This window comes from Macaca fascicularis, chromosome 8, assembly GCF_037993035.2.
Source record: "Macaca fascicularis isolate 582-1 chromosome 8, T2T-MFA8v1.1".
In the NCBI taxonomy this organism is placed as follows: Eukaryota; Metazoa; Chordata; class Mammalia; order Primates; family Cercopithecidae; genus Macaca; species Macaca fascicularis.
The window spans coordinates 110,744,570-110,750,812 of NC_088382.1; the positions used below are offsets into that span (position 1 = coordinate 110,744,570).

The following is a 6,243-nucleotide window of genomic DNA, read 5'->3' on the forward strand; positions in this document are numbered from 1 at the left end:
TCTGACAGATGCAGGGGATGAGTCCAGAAGCTGAGCAGTCAGCTTGCAAATTGTCCAGGTCCTTCAATTTCTCTTTCTTGAAGGCAGTGTCGGGGAGGCAGTGCTGTGGGGGGAGGCAGTGTGTTTGGGGTGGTTCTGGAGCTCCCCTCTCACCTGCCTCTGGCCTTTTCTAGTTGGGTGACCTTGGGCAAGTTGCCTTAACAATCCCAGCCTGTGCGTCTCAGGGGTTTACTGGTGGCATTTGAGTAAAGCAATTGGTACCTATCAGAGGCTTCATAAGTATTGGTTGCCTCTCTTCTTTTTTTTTTTTTTTTTTTTTTTTTGAGACAGAGTCTCACTCTGTCACCCAGGCTGGAGTGCAGTGGCATGATCTCAGCTCACTGCAAACTCCACCTCTCGCGTTCAAGAGATTCTCCTGCCTCAGCCTCCCAAGTAGCTATCACGCCTGGCTAATTTTTGTACATTTTTAATAGAGACTGGTTTCACCATGTTGACCAGGTTGCTCTTGAACTCCTGACTTCAGGTGATCTGCCTGCCTGGGCCTCCCAAAGTGCTGGGATTACAGGTGTGAGCCACTGCGCCTGGCCAGTTGCCTTTCTTCTTTTCCCCCACTTCTGCTGCCCAAGTTTGGGCCAATTCTGTTTATTCACATCTGCACCAAAGGAAGTGAAATCCAGCTCATTTTTCCTTCCTATTGGTAGCATTGCCCAAGGGCTGGAGGGACCATGGGAATGGGCAGGGAGGAGCTTTGAGATGTGAGTGGAGTCCTGCTATCCACAATATTCAGCCTCCAGCACTGGCTGGTTCTTTTCCAAGTGTGGTCCAAGTCTGGGTGTGGAGAGTAAAATGAAGTAGAGACAGTCTGCTCTGGGCCATAGGTGCTTGCTAAGTGCTGGGGCTTCTTTAGTGGGGTGAGAGCAGTGGTCATCTTTCTCCGTCCTTGGAAGTAAGTTTGAGAAGCAAGAATTAAGGGCTGCCTGGAGGGTCGGCTGGCCAATATGCACCCAGATATAATAGCTTCACCCCCAGAGACAGGGTTACTCCAAGGTGAAGCTTAGCACAGAACCTGGTGCACAGTGGAAGGTCTGCCAGTGCCTGCCTTGAAGGAGTATTCTGTGTGTTTTTCTTCCCGTTTTCCCCCAGCTCTTTGTGCAGGACTTCTTCCCAAGTCTGTTAGAGGCATCCTTATTGTCTCAAGAAGTTCAGAGTTTTACAGGTCTTTGATCATTGTCTTAGTGAGCTTGATCTGCCATAACAAAATATTATAAACATCAGGAAAGGCATTTATTTTTTCATGGATCTGGAGGCTAGACAATCCAAAATCAAGATCAAGATGCCAGGATGTCAGTGTCTGGTGAGAGCTCTCCCCTTGGGTAGCAGATGGCTTCCTTCTCTGAGAGAGAGAAGAGAAAGAAGAGAGACAGGAGACAGGAGAGTAAGAGGAGAGGAGAGGAAGGGAGGGAAGGAAAGGGGAGGGTAGGGATGGGGAGGGGAGAGAGAGAGAAGCAGCGCCCAAGCTCTGAGATCTATTCTGATAAAGGCACTAATCCCATCATGAGGGCCCCACCCTCATGACCTCACCTACTTCATGAGGGCCCTACCCTCACGACCTTATCTACTCCTAACTACCTCCCAAAGACCCCATCTCCAAACACCATCACACAGAGGTTAGAGCTCAAACATATGAATATGGGGGGAGTAGGGGCCACAATTCACTCCATAGCAAGAATCAAAAGGAAAGGCTTGAGGGATGCATGGTATGGAGGTTTTTTTTTTTATTATAACAATAGACTAGAAAGACAAGAGACAAGAATGAGACTTCACTGCCCTCCCCCACACTACTGCTGCTGCCTCCACAAATATTCCGGCCCCAAAGACAAGGAGGGTTACCTGGAGGGATGGGGTGGGGAGGAGACAGTTTGGAGAAGGTTAGATACAAGAGACTAGAGTAGAAAGGGGAGGGGGAGGAGAGGGGAGAGAGAAGGGGCAAGGAGGAACAAGTCTGTGTGAGAAGAGTTGCTACACACGTGGGTCAGTGTCAGGCTCTCAGCCAGATACCAGGCCAGTGTGGAGGCTAAACCCAAGTCCTTCGGGAGGAGCCAATGCTTGCAAACCATTCCCCTGCCTCCAGGGGGCGTTGCTTAGCCCCAGGCTGGGGAGCCACATTGAACTAATTCAAGTAAAGTGTTTACACTAGTTCATGGCACTTCCCGGGCTCTGAACGTGCCTCTGTGCAAGACTGCCTGCGTGTACCCTGTGGATCAGATACTTCCTTGCACCCAAGGCTTTTCCTAAGCCCCTCTGAACTGCCCCATATAAACACTAATTTTCAAGGGCTAGGAAAGCCATAAACTCCCTCAAAAATAAATAGGGCTGGAGGCAGTGTCTCATGCCTATAATCCCAGTACTTTGGGAAGTCAAGGCGAGTGAATTGCTTGAGCCCAGGAGTTCAAGGCCTGTCTGGGCAACACGGCAAAACCTCTTCTCTACATTTTTTTTTTTAATTAGCTGGGCGTGGTGGTGCATGCCTGTAATCTGAGCTACTTGGGAGGCTGAGGTAGGAGGATGGCTTGAGCCTAGGAGGAAGAGGTTGCAGTGCACCAAGATCACGCCACTGCACTCCAGCGTGAGTGACAGAGTGAGACCCTGTCACAAAAAAGTAAAGTTAAATTAAGTTAATAAATAGAAGAAAGCCTTTGCACCAAAAGTCAGGGTGCTAACAGGAAGGAAAAATCTCAGCCTCACTGCTCTGAGGGGTCAGGAGAGTACGGAGCCCACCTCCCTTGTTATATAATATTAATACATGTGATTATATAACATCAGCAGCACAGTATAGCAGTTAGGTACCGAGGCCCGGGAGCCAGACTGCCACCGTGTAGGTTCTGGCTTTGTCCCTTCCTGGCAGTGTGATCTTGGGTAAGTTTCTCAATATCTCTATGCCTCTGACTGGGTGCGGTGGCTCATGCCTCTAATCCCAGTACTTTGGGAGGCTGAGGCGGGCAGATCACGAGGTCAGGAATTTCAGACCTGCCTGGCCAACATGGTGAAAACCCATCTCTATTAAAAATACAAAAATTAGTCGGGTGTGGTGGCGGGAGCCTGTAATCCCAGCTACTCAGGAGGCTGAGGCAGGAGAATCACTTGAACCCAGGAGGTGGAGGTTGCAGTAAGCCGAGATCATGTCAGTACCCTCCAGCCTGGGCGAAAGAGTGAGACTCTGTCTTGGAAAACAAACAAACAAAAAACAAAAACATGTATTTTATATATATGCTTCCGTTTCCTCCCCTGAGAGCTGGAGATGAAAGTAATCATTCCCATCTCATGAGGTGATAGCAAAAATTAAATGAATGAATTTAAGTAAAGTGTTTAGCTCATGGCACACATAGTTATTGCTCAAAAAAATGTTAGCCATTCTGAGCGTCCATGGGGGCACTCACGACTCATGCCTGACAGCCAATCAGGAGAGAGGAGGCGTATTCAAGGGCGGGGTGGGGGGCCTCAGAGGGAGAAGGCCTGAACCCAGATGGGGCAACCTTGATACCTTGCCCCTGTGCTGCAGTTTCCTCCTTTGTAAAGTGCGAATTATGTAAAATAACACCTGCGAATCTCTTCATATAATATCCAACACGTAGTAAGTATAAGACAAATATTTATGTCTACATTTTTTCAGACAGGAAAACCGAGGCACAGAGGTTACAAACTTGCCCAAGTTCACACAGCTCAGGAAGTAGAAATGCTGAGATTTGAGCCAAGGCAGTCTGCCCCCAGACACATCTGTGCCTGCACTTCAAGCGAATTGTTGAAAATGTAATTTATTTTTTGTTAACTTTTTTCATTGCGGGCTGTTAACAGGATAAGATGACATTTGCCAAGCAAAGGGATAAATCTGCCTTAAATCTAATTTTCAGAGTTTTTTTTTTTTTTTTCTCTGTCCTCTTTTGATAGACTAGCAGCCTTTAAACTAGAGATTATATAAAAATCCATTAGAGTTGGCTTCCATCTAGACATAATAGACCCTTTTGGGTGTTCATGTTTATTAGTGACTGATAGGCTTAAGTTACAACATATCCAGATCCACATACCATAACATCCCTGTACAATCAAAAGGTAGAAGAGTGTCAGCTGATGCTTCTTATTTCGGGTGGTATTGGATAACACAAAAGTACAAAGGAAGAGTTTAGAAGCTTCTAGGGAACTGCTGTAGAGGTTTGGCCTGTGCTTAGAAACACAGACTTGGGGGCCTGGTGACCCTGGGTTTGACTCCCACCTCTGCAAACTGCTAGCTGTGTATCCTTGAGCAAATTCCTCAACTCACTGCCATTCAGTGGTACCCATATGTGGTTAACGTTAACACATCTGTGTTCATGCGATCTTCTACAAAAGCAAAAAGAAGTGTACCAACCCCCTGCTGAAAAAAACCCCAGGGGCACATATTAAATCTAGGTTTCATGGCTTTACCCAGTTCTGCTGAATCTCATCCTCTGGGAACAGCACTGCAGAATCTGCATTTCTGACAAGGCTTCCAGATGACTGCAGGTCAGCCGACTCAGCCTGAATCCCCATACCTCAGGCAGGTATGGGACTAGGGCAGCAGAGGAACCTTTTGGGCCATGCTGCTACAGGTCTGTCTTGGAGCTTTGCCTCAAGCCCCTGGAAGGGTGACTTAAAGCAATGAGTCCCTTGGGGGTGGCATCCTCAGGGCTAGCGGCCGCTAGCTGGCTTTCTGCATGAGTGCCTGGGTGACCATCGTGACGGACTCGCACTGGTTGAGGGAGGCCTGACTTCCCTCTTCCCTAAAGGGCTTTGTAGAATAGAAACCACCTTCCCCCGGCTTTTGTCCCTGCCACCGCATCTGACTCGCCAGCTTCAGGAAAGGGCCGCATCCTTCCGGGCGGGGCAGTGTGGCCGCCCGCGGGCTCTGCAGCCGTGACTCAGCTCGGGAAGGCTGGCGCTCAGGCCTGGGGCCGGGGGCTGTGCGCGCACCAAACAAAGGAGCGCTCGCACGCGCCCTCCCAGGGCCGCGCCACACCTGGGAGCCGCCTCGCTCCTTTCCCTCCCGGAGCCGCACTGGCTGTTGCGGGGCAGGCTGGGCCAGCGGCTGCTGCCGTTGGCTCCGCGGCCGCCCCCAGCCGCCCCCGCCCTGTGAGTCACCCGCTCCCGGCCACGCCGCCGCCCAGCCCGCTCTCACGCCTCTGAGCCTGCGCACACCGCTTGCCGAGCCGGCTTCCCTCGGCAAGGGGCGCTGGATGCGGGCAGGGACCCCCAGAGGTCGCGGCCTTCCCTGGCTGCAGGACAGCCCGAGTTCCCAAGGAGGAAACCCCTGTCCCTCCGCCCCCTGGCGCGCACCTGCGGAAAGGACACCCAAACTGTCACCGTCCTGTCACTGTGTCTCCCCGCCTCCCTGATGCTCGTCACACCCTCCTCCGCTGGCTCTGTTTCGGGAGGGGTGGCAAGTCGCTGGTGGCCACTTCCCCCCCGCACTGCCTTCAGGATTTCCCCTTCTCTTGCCTGGCGCTTCTCAGAGGTGGCTGTCCATCAGAATCACTGGGAGATGTAAAAATTCCTGATGTCCAGACCAATGAACTCGGAGCCACAGGGGTGGAGTCCGGGCACCACTTGCATTTTGTGAAGTTCCCGAGCTGACTCCACTGTTCAGCCAGAGTGGCGAACTACGGACCCAGACCTAGGCTTCTCAAGCTTTGATGGGCTTTGAAATCCCCTGGGATCTTGTTTAAACACAGTCTCCCACTCAGTAGGTCTCGGGAGGGACCTGAGAGTCCGTATTTCTAACAAGTTCCCGGTGAGGCTACCGCTGCTGGGCTAAGGGTGACATTTGGAGCCACTCAACACTCGCTGGCCCTTTACCTCTCCTCTTGTGTGGAAATAGAGAGGGCGTGGGCGCTGCAGCAGATGGACAGGGGTTTGAATTCCCCTTCTGCCACTCGCTAGTTAGGCGGAATTGGGCACTGTTCTTTGTGCATAAAATGGGGTGGGGGTGGGGAGCAACACTCACTGCAGGTTTCTGGGGAGGAGGAGGGGAGATTTTGCCTGGAAGATTTCTGGTGCCCTGAGTCCTCGGTGAAGGTCAGCTGTGCTGGATGCTTTTGCTCTCTAGTGGCCCTCTTGGCTGAACTGGCCAGGACAGAAGCAGAGGAAGGAACCTTCCAGGCCCCCTCCTCTCCTCTCTTCTAGGAAAATCGGGCTGAAAGCCATCACACTCCACTGCCTCCCCGGGGGGCTGGA

At 51.4% G+C, this 6,243-nt stretch overlaps 1 long non-coding RNA gene across 1 annotated transcript; it reads right to left on the reverse strand.

Moving 5' to 3' along the window:
* Window positions 1-295: 295 nt before the first annotated feature.
* On the reverse strand, window positions 296-5,069 carry LOC135964786 (uncharacterized). The gene is made up of 2 exons (XR_010577422.1): window positions 4,459-5,069; window positions 296-1,393 (listed from the first exon to the last, which is right to left on the reverse strand). It is a non-coding gene; the product is annotated as an uncharacterized lncRNA (long non-coding RNA).
* Between the last annotated feature and the right edge of the window lie 1,174 nt (window positions 5,070-6,243).